This window comes from Battus philenor, unplaced genomic scaffold (assembly GCF_028537555.1).
Source record: "Battus philenor isolate CCGP_79_NKW_IND1 unplaced genomic scaffold, ilBatPhil1.0.hap1 SCAF_11, whole genome shotgun sequence".
Lineage (NCBI taxonomy): Eukaryota > Metazoa > Arthropoda > Insecta > Lepidoptera > Papilionidae > Battus > Battus philenor.
Genome location: NW_027181673.1, coordinates 14,340,487 through 14,359,006, shown reverse-complemented (window position 1 = coordinate 14,359,006; position 18,520 = coordinate 14,340,487). Strand labels below are relative to the sequence as shown.

Genomic DNA, 18,520 nt, shown 5'->3' with positions numbered 1-18,520 from the left:
TTTAACACTAAACTTCACTACAGTTAGAAATATACATGAAATCAATATTAGGTAAGTAGGGGGTCTACCCAACACGGAAAAACATGGCAAGGGGTCTACGACACAAAAAAGTTTGGGGAACTCTGCAATAAGCTAAGAGAAAATAATTGTCTTGTTGACAGACGTTGGACGTAAATACAAAAGGATGACGTTGACAAATGTGCACACAACGAACCACTTCATTTAGTTTAGAAAATCCACTTCTAAAATTTCACTATGTCCGGTAGCAGATTTTAGTTTTTAAACTTAAATAAAAATTGTACATTCAACATTTAGATTTAATAAAAAGTATTAACTGATAGAATATTAATGCGTATTTAAATATTTATTTTAATATACATATAATTTAAGAATTTTTTGTCGTATGGTACACTTCAAAATGCGTTTTGTTCTACCACACGTAGTGAACTTAATTAAAACAATGTGATTTCTTGACGAATTTTTTTGAGTTTGCATATTGTTATTGTGAATTCTTTTTCAAATAGCTACATTAAAAATTTATTAAAGTTAAATAGGGTGAGCTTGGAGGACACAAGATATTCCGAAAGACTAACAATTTTTGTGAGAAGGCTTCGCGAAGTAGGTTCATCGAAGCTCTGACCGCGTACAGTCGCACCATCCTCTTGGAACCCTGCTAGGAAAAAAGGAATCCGTAATCGATAAAGCTCACTAAACAGTTACTCCTGCGCAATGCAATGGTTTTTAAAACTTCAATCCAGGGTTGCGGGCTCTTTCAGAGTAACCACAGTTTAGGTTGTCGACTATAAAACCGCGAGGCACTCAACGTGTTATTAATGTCGTGTCTTCTGGATTTTTATTCCTTACTATTCAGGGAATCGAACACGCGACCTCCCATCGCAAGTCTCAGTCTACTACCAGGCTTGGCTTCTTGGGCAACCACTGCCCATTTTCATATGAACACAATACCTTTTTAACATCACCATAATACAATTTTAATATGACCACAATACAATTTTAATATGACCATAATACCATTTTAATATGTAGTAATTCTAATTATGAAAACAATGATCTATGCTATTATACCTAATTGACACTAAATGAGTTAGTTATACATCACCATTTCAAAGCTTTTATTAATATAACAAAATCTCTTATAAATTGTGATAAAAAATCATCATTTTACATTTTTCATCGCAAAATTTAAACTTCATTAATCAAGTAAGAACGTTTATGTTTAGATGATAAATATAATAAGTCTGAAAGTTATATTTGTGTTAAACGCAAAACTAATTTTAATTTAATAAATTTAAACAAAGATATTAAATTAAACTGTTTGATATTTTATAAGGAGAAATTAATAAAGAAAATGGCGTCGGTAGCGTCAGCTAAAAAATATAAATCATTTGTATACACATAAATTTCATTATTTCAGCTAAAGGTAAGATGTCCACAACTGGACATGGTTCTCAACTAAAGATTTCCAATGTGATCATTTTTTTTTTTATACAGAAAACAGCACCACAATTAAATGCTTTAAAATGATTAATGTTATGCGATACAACATTCGCAATATTATTATAGAATAAACATTTGATCATATAACAGCAAACAAATAAAAAAAGAAGATTAAAATCTAATTATTACAAAAACTTATATTAAAAAATAGTTCAACTTTAAATAGTGCGTCTGTGATAGGGTTGAAATCATTGTCTATGATACGCATTTAAATTGTGGAAGAATTGAAACAGGTGTTGGTACGGATAGACGGTATATGCAAAAAAAAATTATATTTTTTTAAATATTTTAAGATAATAAAACATCGTAATCCTGTAAGATAATTAATAATAAATAGTTAAATTAATGTTATGAGAATATCCGGGACTTAACTAAATCGCAATAAATAGTCGTGTATTTTGTAAATTTCTTATCACAGATTATATACTATTGGACATATATCCTTTAGAAAAAGAATCGTCTCTCCTTTAAAAAACTAAATAGTTAGGAAGGTAAGAGTAAATAAATGTTTACTAAGTATATTAAATAGACTTCATTGATTTTTTTATCCTAATTATAATACATTATTTATTTTACGTTTTATCTTCATTATTTTTTATATAATTTTAAACAATATTTAGTTTAATGTAAATAAATTTTATTAAATTATATCAAAAATATATAAATCTGCTATTAAAATTGACTAATTACTTAAATATCTTACTTTTCATATTGCAAACAACAGTTAGAGTGTGTGAGTACCGACATCTAGTTTTTATTTCTTGAAGTAGTCCGTATCTAGATTCATTTAATTCTCAGTTTTCTGCAGTTTTTTTAATTCCAAATCCAGTATTGACGCGCTGTTGACGATGATGTAATGTTGCTCCTACATAGTAAATGCTAATTGTATGAATGCTTTAATAATTATTGAATGTAATAATATCATTCTTCGTGTCATGCGGAACGAAATCGCACTAACTCTGAATAGCAATGTCGAAATAAATTTAAGTTCACTTCAAAGATGGCGCCACTAGAATTCAAAACAAGTAACTTGTCACGCCCAAATATAACTAATCGCTAAGTGATTGCATATTATGGTGAAATAGAAAGTTATCTCCTACAATTTTCTCGATATTTTCAATTCATCACATTTGAACAATTAGTTTACTTGCGTATTTTTCCTTTCGCAATAATATTGCAACGAGAAAATGACGTTTGTTATATTTCAAGTAGTTTCCAATTATGGCGTCAATGTATGTTGTCTCCCTCGCACCTTGCGAACACACGCGTAAGACTGAAAGAGGTGATAAAATATATCAAGTTCGCTTAAAGTACACTAGACTTTCGTATCAGCTGACAACCAAAGCAAAACAGTCGGTGTGCGACCATCTTGTCAAAACTGGAGTTAGTGACAACAAATAAATATTGTAAAATGTCCTAAATTATTCGTAATCACCTAACGATATATTTGTACAAAGTAAATAACTGTGTGTTCTTTGCTCTTGTGTAGTTTTAAACGCGTTCACTATACATTTTACTCAATAATTTGGGTTTGTGTTGCGTCAAATGACGTCATGTGTGTGATTATACACGTATCGCTGGCGAGTTCGTAAGTATTTTCTTTTATTCCTCGATTAAAATTACTAAACTTGTGTTCGCTGTGTTGGTTTTTCTTTAGAACGGGTAATGCTTTCATTCATTATAGGCAAGTAAATTAGTTTTGAAGCTCGGCGAATACGTTTACGGTGTTCGAAGTTGGCAGTTTACGATGCCCTTGAAAATTATGCAGCAAAAATTACATTGTCGCTAAGCCCATAGAACGGTCGAGGAAGCGTTCGCTTTCAATATTTTTATCCATCCACGGTTGTAAAGGCCGCTTGCTAATTCGTCGGTCGCACCTTTTGATGCAACTGCAAATGACTTACGTACGGAACTAAAAATGGAACACTCTCGTCTCGTAGAAAGTATTGTATAGCAAACATCCAATATATATATGTGTTTACACTTGGATAAATGGCTGTCACAGGTATTTCGTTTCTATACGCCTTCGTTTTATTTTGTTGTAGCATAACATATGCCAACTTTCAACGACGATAAACCGACGTGCAATCACCTAGTTGCATACAATTTAATTACGATGTTTGAATTACGTCGTTTTTTTATTAATTATTCGTTTCTTTGCTATAACGGCCGGTGCATAGATCGTTAGCGTTCATATTGCATTGTGGGCGTTGTAATGTAACGTAATTATTTAATCTAAAATGTGACTTGTGACCGCTAAATTCGATTTTAAACAACTTGTCACTAATTAGTTCTTTGTTCGACACTTATAATAGACCTATCGACTAGACCTAACCGGTTCCTTGAATATCAAGTTATTTTTGTTTCTTTTTATATTTTCATTGTTTTTTTTTTTTAAACATGGATAGATATCAACTTTTACATTGTCGGATAAACATGCCAGTAGTTTCACATGACATATTACGAAATAGCTAAGTCAATACCACAAGTTTCATGAATAGGGGAGTACTTATTTATAAATCATATCAACCTATTCTAGTTTTGTTATAACATAGGTACAGTAATAATAAGCATAGGAAAGCTTGTTTTTATCGATTAAGTGCCAATGCGTGTACATGTCCTTGCATTTAGTTGTTACTATATCTATTATACACATTTGTTTTTGTCCGCCGGTTTAAACCGATGCGTGGATAAAAAATACATCAAACTATTTTTTATTCTCGCAATAATGTATTACACATTATAATCTGTGGTTTTTATGTTATCTATTTTTATATTCTGTATCGTACAAGATGTGCAAATGATCTTTGTTTTAATTAGATTTAGCTTTGTTAAAAGCTAACTAATTTCGCAACTCATATAATTTTTTTTTAATTTTTTTTATTTTGTGGTCTAAATATGATACTATGTAAGTGTTTTTTTATCTATTTATAGTGCCCTAATTGATGTATTGCACTGATACACGGGGTGATTGATTACTGTAATATAATATACATAATCTTAATTTTGCTTTTTACTTATGTCAACAGATGACGTTTTTTATTGTTTTAAATGTTTGCCGTATGAACGTAATGCGAAAGAATAATACATTTATTGATTTATTTTATATGTAATTAGAACCATCGATTATTGATAGGTTAAGATACGCGTATTATTTTAAATTAGAAAGCTCACTGTCTATAAGAAACACTAAGAGGAAGATGCTCAGGATATCCTTAGGAGATCATATCAGGAATGTGAAGACTAGTAGACAAGGGAAAGTGACAAAGGCCAGTGGATTGTGGTTGAAGTAACAGTGGGTATAAAGAATAACCAGTTGTTGAGGCCTGGTTCTCATGTGGAAACCACAACCGGCAAGTGTTCCGTATTTGGTGCAATAAAGCCAGAATATCAGTCTCAGTTATTGGAGACACCTTGTTCACCCCTATCTTGGGAGTAAAAGAGTTTTTTATACAATTTAAAATTAAGTCTCATTCATACACTCCCCTATTTTTCTTCATAATATCTGTATCGATTAGCAGACAAAATAGAAGAGAACATCGCCTTCTTGGTGAATAGTGTCACCAGACGTGTTTGGAGTTCTGCAAAAAGGTAATGGAACAAGAATAATGAAAATAATTAGTCATAATATAAATGTAAATTCTGGTGCGATATGTATAGAAAAAACATAAGTTTTTGGAAAAAATTACATGTTTAAACAAGTGATAACAAACAATAAACGTAAAATTTTAGAACTCCGGAGGGTAGACGAAGGAAGTGAAGTAATGTATAAAAGTATGGAAAGGAATGAAGGATATTGTGATGGACGACAGATGATGATGTAAATAAAGTCCCTGTCCTCCCATGACGGGGTTTCAACGAGAGGTCCCAAAAGACGTAACGTAGAACGTACAAGGTGGATATGATCTTGTAAATTTCACCGAAAGAGCGCTGGATGGTGCTCACCGGTGCTATTGGATATCATCAGGAGAAGCCCATGTTCAGCAGTGGATTTTTAGATAAGATGATGATGTAAAATTATTTTTTTTTTTGGATTAGAAGTAATTTTGTAGTATCTACTTCTAGATATGCGCTATTGACTTTGATACGTAATATTTCCTTTTCCGTTCGAAATGAATTTATTATTATTTTTTAAAAACATGTCACTGACTTTTTGAAATTGGATCCTTACTGCGGAAACCAATTATATCCATGATTTGATTGTAATATATATATGGTGATTGTTTATAGGTGTAAAAGGCATTAAACGGGGTAAATGTATACAGCACCCGGCGATAAATATTGCACATCGGCCTTTGGAAAGAGAAAAACAGCTAATTTCGGCTTCGTAGAGCGTTATCTCTGTTTCACGAAATACAACGAATTACAATATTTCACATGGGTAGTGTGGAAGACAGAGATAGTTCTCTACGAAGCCGAAATTAGCCGATTGTCTCTTTCTAAAAGTCGATGTGCAATATTTGTCGCCGGTTACTGTACTTCATTTGCAGACAATTAATGTACACTCTATCTAAAAATACTAAGAAATCAAAATTGATATAACTTAGTATTAAAATGAATTATTGTTTATTATCTGTTCCTGCAGACATGGTGCTGCCAAAAGTTTTTGGTCTTTCGCATTCAAATAGAAAAAAAGTAACATTTTTCAGTGATCATCTTATACAGGTTGATTTAAAATATATGTAAAAGTTTTAAAGCAAAAGTCAATTTCGAAACATACTGTGTAATTCATGTAGAGCAATAAAATAAAAGTTAAAGAAAATACTAATTATTCTCGTTAGAGTTTAACGATTTTGTTACTGTCTGAATGCTAAATACTCTATGGTATTTACTTTGTTTTTTTATTTATTGTTACGAGAGCAAAGTAACGGCAGCCATCTTGTGTAAGACGTCATTCGATAAATGTTTTTAAACTCGTTTTTAATAGAGTAAAAAGTAACAACGTGGTACAGCCTATCGCATATCAAATAATTAATGCTAGTACCCTACTTATATAGTTTTTATTGTTTTATAAAAATACTTCATATTGTATTTTTATGAAAGAGAGGCTATCGTCGACTGTGAGGACACAATGGTACCAAGGGGTATATTTTCTGCGTGGAAACAAAATACACTGCCCTCCGGAAGAAGGATAAGGTTATATGGGATTTCTACCAATTAAAATCTCCTAGGTGGTCCTCATGTGAACCTTTGGAGAGATAGCTGGATCTCGCAGCTGCCCGTCCGTGTTTCGTCATCACATCCCAGGTGGAAGCTATGGCTCCTCCGGCATCCTCGTTTTGACGCAGTAATTCGAGACCACTGCCTTGCTGCCCTTCTCGGGTTTTCATTGCGTGTACAATGAAGGCCTCCACCCTCAACGACCACAAACCTGATGCCCTTTTATTCGCTGATGACAGACAGACTAGACAAGGTCTCGATGCGATCGAAAGATTCATCGATGTGACGAATACAGCAACCGCACAAATACTGGCGCACTACCTGAGAATGGTAGTATGAAGTAGGGGAGAAGAAATGGTCGCATGAAACGTAATTTAAAAAACTGAATATTGTTAGCGTTTCGTTAAAATACAAAAACGTGCTAAATTTTTATTTTCGGATATATAAAACGTAATTGTAAAAACAAAGGCATTGTTGCTAATGTCTGTGGAATATAGATCCTAATAATAAAAAAATACTTAAACCAACTAGTTTTAAAATTGAGCTCTTGAAGCATTCTTTTTTCGAAATACAAATGAGATAATTATAAATTATTAGAAGTTTAATATCAATAAATAAATGTATATGTATATGTATATGTACGTAGTATGGAAGCTCGTTAAAATGGCATATATCATGCAATTTTTGGCACAAAGATTGCCTCTATACCGGCTATTTACACAAGACGAACAAACAAATGATATATCATCGGAATATGACATTGATGACGTCACAGCACACGTCACACGAATGCTTGAAAAACCGTGGTAATTGTGGCAATGACAGTGTGCAATGAGGATTGTCCTCGTGTGATTTGTGGTCCTAGTGACGTCACACAGGTGGAATTATTTTCCAATAATAATTTATTTTGTGTCTTCGTTAATTGAATATAATAATTAAATGAATTTTATGAACAACGCGATATGATACATAGTACGTTCCAACACTAAGAGAAATTGTTTTGTAGCCGCACCTATAATTAAGAACTTGTATATAAGATATTTAGTAGTTCACTATGTCTTCATTTCTAACATAAATCAAAACGTATTATCATAAAACACATTACTCACTAGATGATAAACTAAAATATACAGGTGTTAGTTTATGACAAGTGGCGCAAAAGTAATGTCATAATTTGATCCGGCAGCCATTTTGAAACAAATTAAAAAAAATTGCTTTGTTGTTGAAAAGAAGTTGATTTGAAAGTTTAAAATTGATGACATTAATTAAAATAAAATTATATGACTCAACTGGCCATATGTCGATTTGATTTATATTTGCGCTAGTTTTACGCCATTTTGAATTGTTGTTCGAAAAACATCTGGCTACAAATTGTCGATACCTCCTTCAATGTTAGATATCAATGCTTGTAAGGTGCCTGGTTTGTTGCGGTAAACGTGGAATGTTTGAGCAAATGGAGCACAATGTCAAAATTCACGCTGCGGTAAAACAACAGACTGAAAATCTGTCAAATAAGCAGTAAAATTCCACGTTCTGAAGTGTATATCGTTCCATGGCTTATTGACAACAAATTCTCTTTATATTTACGTCATAAACGTCAAAACACAGTGACATTTGGCGCCATTTGTAAAAATTAAGGCGCGTTCACATTATGACATTACTTTTGCACCATCTGTTATAAACAAAATATCTATCACTAGGTTATAGATGTAAAATCTTTTGTGTGTACCCACCTATTTTTAATCATCCTGTATAAAGTTACATATGTTACATTAATTTTTATTTATTAGGGAATGGCCAATGACTTCTGTCAGTAGAAAGTTTGTAGAGACAGATATTTAATAATATTTAATTTTAATATGTAGTAATCTGATTTTTATCAACGCTTTGCACTAATTACGATATTTATTATTATTACTGAAAATGTACCATTAATTCACCCCTTTAAATAAATTAAATAAAATATACTTTTTATTTATAGCCAATCAGGTTGTTTTTACAAGTCCAAGCAGGTGGCCAAAAGTCAGGATCTATAGCAATAAAATGGTACAGAGATATGGCGAAGTTTAGTGAGAAGAAATCACTTATCAATTGATGATATGGACGTAAGGATAAAGACTAGGACAGTCTTTTGTGTTTAAAAAAAAATCAAAACAATAATTGAGTCTTATAACAATGTAATGAAAATAAATGTAACAGAGTAATAAAGTATACTAGGTAGATACAGGAATTTTAAAATTGGCAACACTGTCTGTGGCGCTAAACAAAACATTGCGACTGCGCTTTTCTTATGTCCCAGTAGTGCATATAATCTGAAACATTGTGTTGTTTTGTAATATATAGCTTTTGGAAATTAAAATATTAAAATCTCTGAGAAATGTGGCAAAGGATGAAAGGCGATGCGTAAATGAATGTGGGAGAGAGAAAACGTGAAGAGTGAAAGAGAGAGCTTGGAAATAAGTATGTATAATTAAATAATTATTGATAATGATAGCTTTCCCTAAAATAAGATTAAGGAACGTGAGGTCCACAATAGCGAGGCTATGAAAAACATATAGCTTGCAGCATATAGTGATCTCTGTGTTTGTTTACATACAAGTAAAAGTGTAAAAATAAATATATAACAAATGATACGTTAAAATGTTTATATACAAACATAGTTATTTAAGTAGGTAATTATATTACAGCAATACTTATGTTTGATCCAATAGCTTTGCCTTTTTTTTATTTTTTTTTGTTTCAAAAGATGACAACACTTTTGTTTCTAATGACGTGCCATAAAAATTCGGGATTCCATTTTTAAAAAAAGCTGTTCAAATATTTAACCAATTTTTTGTGAAAGAAAGCTGACTTACGAACAGCCACTATAGACTCATCAGGCGGTGATCAATTAAAATTTTATTTTTCATAAATTAATTGAATAGTTTATTTTGTTTTAATTGTATACGCTTTTAAAAATTTATATTTTCGTAACCATGGAACCTATCTCCGATCCTTACTTGGGTTGCTATAGAAAATCTTAATTCGCACTTTTGCGACGTTTCTTTTTGTATATATATATTTGTATAGTACCCGGCGATAAACATTGCACATCGGCCTTTGGAAAGAGACGTAGAGCGTTATCTCTGTCGCACGAAATATAGCGACTGACAAAACGTCACATGGATATAGTGTAGGACAGAGATAGCGCTCTACGAAGCCGAAATTACCATACTATCTCTTTATTATTCATATTTATATAGTAATATAGTTTCGTTATAAAACATCGAGTTTTACATTTTTCTCTCAAACAGAGCTTGGAATAAATACTTCGTTAGTTCTTCATTCAGTGTAAAATTTCACGTCATTTGACAAAATATAATTGGTTCTTTAGACTCTCGAATGTATAGCATTAAGTTGTATGTTTTGTTTAAATATTCTTTATCTAAATGTATGTTTATAGCAGTGTTTCCCAACGATATGCCGACACCCCACACGTGGGCAGTTTGATTATTAAGAGATTTAATTGAATCAGGCGTTATTTTGCGGAAGTATACCATCCTAAGTAAGAAAAGGACCAATATTTAGCCACTTCCGCACATGCAGTGGTAGTCGTGATAAATGCGCATGCGGCAAACAATGCGAATTACACATGTGCATACATGCGAATTATACATGTTACTAGTATTTATCATTATTTTTATTTTGTTTACATTTTTTAATTCTTATTTCTTTTTATTGTTCGTGTTACAATTTTTTCGCATAGTCTAAGGAATTGGCATGTAAAAGGTTGAAAAATATTTCTTTATATCAATAACTGGAAATTTCACGAAACGGACAGGTTGGATGTTTTAAAATAATAAGTTGTAAAGTCATCGTCAAACTTGGCTTCAAAGTTAATATATAATATGGCTGCGGTTTCAGCTTAACGAAATTGGACAAGTTTCAATTTTCATCGCTTGCTGAAAACGTATACCTTGAATTTGGGGCGATATTAATACTGCATTGGTTTTGTATCATTGCATTATCCACTACTTTGTTGTATGGTTTATATATATGAATATAAGTTTTGTCAGTCTGTGGCTTGAGAGCGTTTTTTTTTAGTTGATAATACAAATTATATTTATATTTAATGGAATCGGGCCTTATTTTGCGGAAGTCCATCCTAAGTAAGAAAAGGACCAATATTTAGCCACTTCCGCACATGCAGTGGTAGTCGTGCAACAAAGTGCCAACCGCCCGCCAGCCTATTTATGGCATACAGCCCATATATATTATAGATGCGCATTTACCACTGAATGTGCGGAAGTGTCTAAATATTGGTCCTTTTCTTAAATTATTTATATTAATGCATAACATAAAAAAGATTCGTTCTTAAAAACGAAGTAGTTTTAGATTTAATGTCAATTTTCTGAATAACTAAACATCCGCGCGATACTCGCATGCCAAATGTTAAATATCATAGAACGTTTATAAGAGCTAATATGTGCGTATAGACTAAAGATTCCTTTTTCTGGCTCAACATCAAGACGAGGAATCTCGCATCGAAGATATGTACTTGGACAGACCTCCACTGCAAGATATAGGTCTTCCTCAAATATCGCCACAATGATTGGTTCTGAGCTGCCCATGTGCATCTTTACACGATCACTTAGAGTATTTAAACGCATTTTTTATGTGTGTTGCCGGTGATGACATACGAATCCGAGACGTCACTTATGATGGGCCTAATAAGAAGGATCATTGTCACCCAGAGAGCAATGGAGAAGGTTATGTTTAGAGCCTCACTGCGAGAACGAATCAATGAGGATCTTCGAAGAAGAATTTAGATAACCGAAGTACTCGAAGAGTAGCGTCTAAAAGAATGATGAAGAATGAATGAAGTGAATGAACCAAAGGTGTTTTATTATCTTTTATCACTGTCAGAAATCACTATAATTCTTTTTTCGAATCGAACGTTCGAATTCACTTTCATCACACGAAGTTATTTGTGCCGATTCGATGTTTGAAGCAGAAATATTTACATTATGAGAGATGGTGATAAAATCGGTTGTTAAAACAAGAAAAAAAACTTATTTGGAAAACCGTGTAAAAGCGAAAACGTGTAAAACAAGTACTTAGTAAACCGGGGTATAGGTGTATATATATATATATATATATATATATATATATGTGTATTTATATATATATCGAACTTTAGTTGAATCATAGATTGTAATAATTCTTTAAGGAATATTAAATGTAACTTGTTTTAACTGACTTATTTTCTCCATAATCAGTTAAACTTGTTATGAATATTAAACGTGACACGAGATAACCCCTGCTATCCCTTTCGCGCCAAAAATAACCGTTTCGAAACTCGACCTTTGTAAACAAGGCGGTATTTGTCGAAACAAAGTAACAATTCCGTTGCCGGGGTAAACATGTTTCTATATTCGAACTCCATACGCGAAATGTTACGTTAAAATAAAAAAAGTTATCTTTGGATATGTATCTTCTGTGCCCTGATACACAGCAGTGACAGTTCGGTACCAAAAAAAAGTTCTTATAGTGGATATATAAAAGATATGATCTTAGATTCTTTTTAGACACATTTTATCTACAATTCAAACTGATTTTTCTGTTGAACTTATATATGTCTTATTGGAAATGTATTGCTAAGCCCAATGTCCAGCCGTGGACGTTTGAATTGATGGTGGCAGAGAAGTTCGCGAAGGGCGGAAAGTTTTTATTAACAACAGATGGATTGTACTAATAAGGTTTCAAAGTATTGCCACATTTCAAACAGCACCGAGTTGAAGTTATTGCAAATCGTATTTCGAAATTCAACTTTTCGCCACGAAAACTGTTCGACTATGTTAAAAATAGAGCCTACGCAATGAAATCGAATCGATCGCAGCCTTAAAACTGAAGGCGTAGTTAATGTAGAAGGTGCGTTGAAAAATGCGATAATTTAAAAAAAAAACAATTGAGTCGATGTGTATGATATTATTTTTAACTAAATAACCAAACTTTGCTTATTTATATACATAGATGGAAATTTAAAAAAAATAATAGCTATGGCATTACCAAATTTGGAAGCAGCGAGGTGAAATATAATGTGTGTGTGTGTGTACATATAATATCTAATATATAAAATTCTCGTGTCACTGTGTTCGAACTTGAACTCCTCTAAAACGGCTCGACCGATTTTTACCAAATTTTATATGCGTATTCAGTAGGTATGAGAATCGGCTATTATCTATTTTCTATACTCCTAAGTGATAAGGGTGGTCTACGCCTAAATTTTATTTTTAATTTTTTAGACAATTTTTTTGATTTTTATTTTATTATGATACAGCATACAAATATACATACAACCCTAAATTTTCACTCCTCTACGATCAACCCTTATCTTACATTTGTTAATTAAAAACTTTAATTTTTTTTGCAAATCAACGTTTGAGGGATCAGCTAGTATATGTATATAATTTTTGTGCATTTGACAGTACGCTGTGAAGCTCGTGCGTTTGACAGTCCGCTTGTCATTTTGCATGTTTGACTTTGCACGCGCTGCATATATATATAGTTTGACAGCTGCATTGGTCAATATTTATTGATTACAAAGTAGAAACAAGTTATCTGAAATAAGTTACCTACATTTTTAAATTACAATGCTATGGCTAATTAATTCTGGCAGTGCTTTGTGTGTGTGTGAATTGTACAATAAATATAGTCTTTATTTTGAACTAAATGATTGGTGGTAGTTGTGAAAGGCTGTTACAGTTTCACCGGGCCAGCGAGGTTTCAGCCGATGGACACCCACTGCAAGGCATAGGATTCCCCATAGATCGTCACGATGCCCATTCCTGCGCTTCCTGCATTATACCTCCCGTGATCTTAACTATGTCGGTCAACCTACAATAAATATATTTAATTACAAATCTATAGGGTTATGTTATGTCCAGCTGTGGACAACGTTTCACATGATATAATTCGATATTAGTGACATAAACACGACGCGGTGTTATGTCTAAATCAGTGTTTCCCAACGTGGGACGCATGTCCCACAGGGGGCAATTTGAAAATGGATTTTAATCCTTTCGCTTTAATATAAAAATTATATATGCTGCACAAGGGGGCGTAAGAATTTTAAAAAGGGTTAAGTGGGGCATTTCACAAAAAAGTTTAGGAAACAATGGTCTAAATTATGCGTTGTTATAACGATTTATTACTTTTATAATGTACGATAATTGTACTGATTTCATATTTTCAATTACGACGTATCTATTTTTAGATGATGTTCTCAGAAGCGGAAGTGCTAAGTGTATAAAGTTTATTTTATGACACATTATACATTGTTTATAAAACGTTTGCACTGTTTTTGCGTTTATTATCATTTATTACAATACTAACCCGATTATATTTACTCGTGGTGTTACTAAACATATGAAAGAGGTCGCTGTAGTTTTTTAAAGTATTCTCAACGGAATGCCGCCTCCAAAATTATTTTCTTTATTATAGGTAAATGTTACCATTGATATTAAGTATTGATACCTTAGTAAGTGAAATAATTTGTAATTTTCTGCCAGACATATTTGGTATAGTTCTCTTTCAATCTCACTTTTGTAAGTGAAAGAGACAGATGTTTATATTGGACCTAACAAAGTAAACACAGATCTGTCTTTTGTCTCTTGTCACGGTGTTTTCTAATCTATGTTTTCTATGCTTTATTGCTCTAGTACAGAGTTCCCCAAACTTTTTTGTGTCGTAGACCCCTTGCCATGTTTTTCCGTGTTGGGTAGACCCCCTACTTACCAGATATTGATTTCCTGTAAAGTTTAGTGTTAAAAACTTAAAGTAAAAACACATGTTAATTCATACATTTATTAATAGAATTTAAATTAAAACTACTCAAAATAAAATGTTGCATCTGTTATGTAAAATATGCGTAACATTAAATAAATATAAAATAAACTATAAATAAAATAACATAAGCAATAAGTCAATGTTTTTAGCGAGAAGGATGAACATGATGCTATAATAATAAATTATTAACATTTGGCGTCAATTTTGTAAGGGTTTATCTTAAATCTCCTCGGCTAATGATGTCCAGTATGTGGACCCCCATTTTCATTTCATGGACCCCCAAATTTTTATTTGCTGACGTAGACCCCTTGCAGGTTGTCATAGACCCCTAGGATTCGATATAGACCACTTTGGGAATCACTGCTCTAGAATCTTCTTAAACTATTTCTTAACTTAAATCTTAAACTAATTTAAACTAATTATTGTTAAATTCTTATTTCTTTTTTTAATTATTGTTAAATAAGAGTGCGTCGTAAATGTTAACACTGAATGCTGGCCGCTTCTTACCCACGTCTAGTCTCTGGGATAGGCCGTTATTCAGCTGTGAACGTTCCCATAATTCAATTTGTTAGTACATGTTAATTTAACTTTAAATTTAACGTAACCACAGTCGAGATATTATAATGGTTGAAGTGCCGACAATAAGTAAATAATAATGGCTCCTTACTTAAGTATTTTCTAATTTTTTTTAATAATTTTTAAATTTTGCCATGTTTCTCCTTAGCCTTTGTAAAATTCTTACGCCCCGTATCTAACATAAATAATTTATATATTAAAGCAAAAGAGTTAAACTAGTGTCGAGTCCACTTTCGAATTGTCTCCTATCAATCAAATTGCCCACCTGTGGTGCAAAGGGCTACGGTGGGAAACAATGGCTTACTCAGCTACATACTACAGTATAGCATAAACTGTAACAAATAATATATAATTGAGTATTCCAAATTGTATTGTTCATATGTATAAATTTTAGCTGTATTTACCCATAAGAGAAAATTTTGTAAGATGATTGTAAAAAATTATATAACGCTGTCGTGCCTCGCAACTGAGAGAAGAAAGATCCGTATCAAATAGCGGCAACCCTCTCCCAACTGTCTGCATTTATTTTAAGCGAAAAATAAATATTGTAAAAAAACACTAGCGATACAAATTAGAGTTAATAAATAAAGTATAGCGTGAACTATATTACAACGCTGATTTTTAGTAATGGACCTAAACTAACAATAAAATTCTATAAAAGAGAACTTAGTTCAAAATAAATTTTTAACGTGAACACAGTAACTTCAATCTCTATTAAATTACATAATAATAATTGCATGTGGACAAAAAAATCATAAATTTATTTATCTTCGAGTGAAAATGAATCAAAGGTGTATAAGAATAAAGTGGTTAATTGCATAACACGTGGTTTACCGAACAGCATAGTAACATTTCCGCTCTCACTATCGCTATAATAGAGGAAACCACCAAGCCAGCTATCTAAAACGTTTCAGTGATATGCTATTATTATACATTTGTAACGAATTTATTTTTAACGTTCATTTATGGTCGTTTATGATGAGCAATATAAGATGTCTCACTCGAAGAGCAATGGATAGGGATATGCTCGAACTTTTCGCAAGATCGAATCGGTGTGAATCAAAAAATTGCTCGTCTAAAAGTGTTGCACAGCGCTTGTACAATCGACGGATTTTGGGATTGAAAGGTTCGAGTGGTGAACTTGATCCGTGGGACCGAAGACAGTCAAGGTCGGGGGATGTCGCTGGATACAGGCAACGCAAAACCAATCACCGTGGTGATCTGTCGGCTGACATAATGATGATGTAGCGACTAGGAGTTAAAAGTTAAACTCGAGTGTAGAGAAAAGACTGAAATTTATTTGTCGGGACCCCGTATTTATACAACCAATCACGTTTGTGTGAGAATGATTAGAGATGTCTGCGACAGAGAACGATATATAACCGTATACACCAATACCTCACTTTGCGTCGTGGTTTTACGTTAAAAAAAAACACGACGCAAATTGAAACGCCGCAAAGTGAATTAAGATTTTCTATAGCAAACCATGTAAAGATCGAAAATAGGTTCCAGTGTCACGAAAATACTACTTTTTAAAAAGATAATTGAACAAAGTAAACATTTAAAAAACAAAAATAATATAACTCTACCAATAAATATATTGGAAAAATATATACCTTTTTTTGTAACCAGAAACAACACGTTAAAATTTATATAAACATATTATACTCTTTTAAAAAAAGCACAACACACTACGTAATTGAAACTGAACTCTTAAAATTAGCAAAACAGAGTGAAAATAAAACTGTATTTAAATTACGTTGATTTTTAGTTAAAAAAGTAATCCCCGAGTTTTGATGGCATGGCGCAATTAGAAACAAAAGTGTTGCCATCTTTTAGAAAAAAGAGAATTTAAAAAAAAATTAAAGACTCGAACCCAAAACAACGCAACATCGAAAATCTAAATTGACGAATCTAATAGACGCAAAGTGAAATTTGGTACTAATTAAGCAGCGACGCAACTTCGAAAAAAACGCAAAACAAAACGACGCAAAGCGAGGTATTGGTGTTTATAAATACGAACGCTTTTAGTTTTGTATTGGTATCTTACTACAAAATTGAAGGAACCGCTTCACCCGGCTTGCAACCGGCGTGAGGTGATTCCAAAGTAACATCGACCTGCACAGTAACCTCAAGCTCCAGACCGTCCAAGAGTTCTTCCAGGCATGCTCAAAAGCATATTTTGAAAAGGCCTTCTTTCATCCCAACCCCTTCATAGCGAATTTTACTCGCTACTCGGTATAACATAACTCCTGAAGATGCCCCGTGGAGGGGTGAAACACGCGTTGAGTGATTTGGCGGTGGCAGTTGTGTGATTCGCATTGTTTGCCGCATACGCATTTATCAGCAGGCTGGCGGGCGGTGCACTTTGTTGCATGACTACTACTGCATGTGCGGAAGTGGCTAAATATTAGAAAATTATTACTCACTGACACGGCCGACTTTGTTCTGCCTAGTAATAATAGATAAATACAGAGTAACAACAATGATGTCAAAGTTATTCAAGAAACTATTAATGTTTCTATGCTATGAAGCAACGGATTAACGAATTGTGTGCTCTTATCATTCCTACATGAGTAGATCATTAGCATACATGATAATACATAGCGCTATTGAATGTAAATGAAGTTATTAAGTTAGTATATAGAATACGTTTTAATACCAATGTGGGAAATCATAATAGCGGGACCTCGTCGTATCTGGTTTTCGAACGGAAGTCGATTTTCGGAAAAAAAAATTGCGAGTTTTCGAACGCAACCGTGACCTTTGCAAGTAGCAAAGTATCATTTATCTAGATCAGTATTTTTCAACCTACTATGTGCCTGTCTCCTTAACCTTTCTAAAAATCTTACGGCCTCCAAGGTATATATATATATATATATATATATATATATATATATATATATATATAAAAGGTAGTCCTCAAGTCTACTTTCGAATTGCCAGTTAACAATGAAATTGTCCACCTGTTGGGCGTGGGCCCTACGTTAAAAAACACTGGTCTACATAATTATCTACGTAAATAAGTATTTTTGGTTTAAAAATAACCGTTTTTAATCTTACTTTTTCTTGTATAAATATATTATAGAAGACAGGTTATAGGTATATAGGTGTCAATGTATAGTTTATTTTGCTGCAAAAAGCTTTTAAAGCTTTTACATCTATTTCCAATTAATTTGTAATAAGTAATCTCTCTGAAATGTAACAATAGTTTTTTTTTTCTATTGGAATGCAAGTGTCCAATTGTTCCAGGCAGTATAGTTAGCTGGAAAAAAAATTGGAAAAAGGCTTTTTCTCACTACATTATCATTGTGTTATTGTTTCTGAAATCATTTTTTTATTTGCAAGCACAATAGCTATACATTTACCCCCTTTAAGGCGTTTTATACATAACCAATTATATATTGGAAACAATTTAAAAAACAAGGCAATAAATCAC

General features: G+C 32.6%; 1 protein-coding gene across 1 annotated transcript in view; it reads left to right on the top strand.

Annotated features, from left to right (window-relative positions):
• The first annotated feature begins 2,876 nt into the window (after positions 1–2,876).
• Positions 2,877–18,520, top strand: part of bbx (bobby sox) — a 30,384-nt gene continuing 14,740 nt past the window's right edge. Inside the window, exon 1 of the mRNA XM_068771707.1 lies at positions 2,877–3,106. The gene's annotated coding sequence lies outside the window, so the exon portion shown is untranslated. The remainder of the gene's footprint in view (positions 3,107–18,520) is intronic.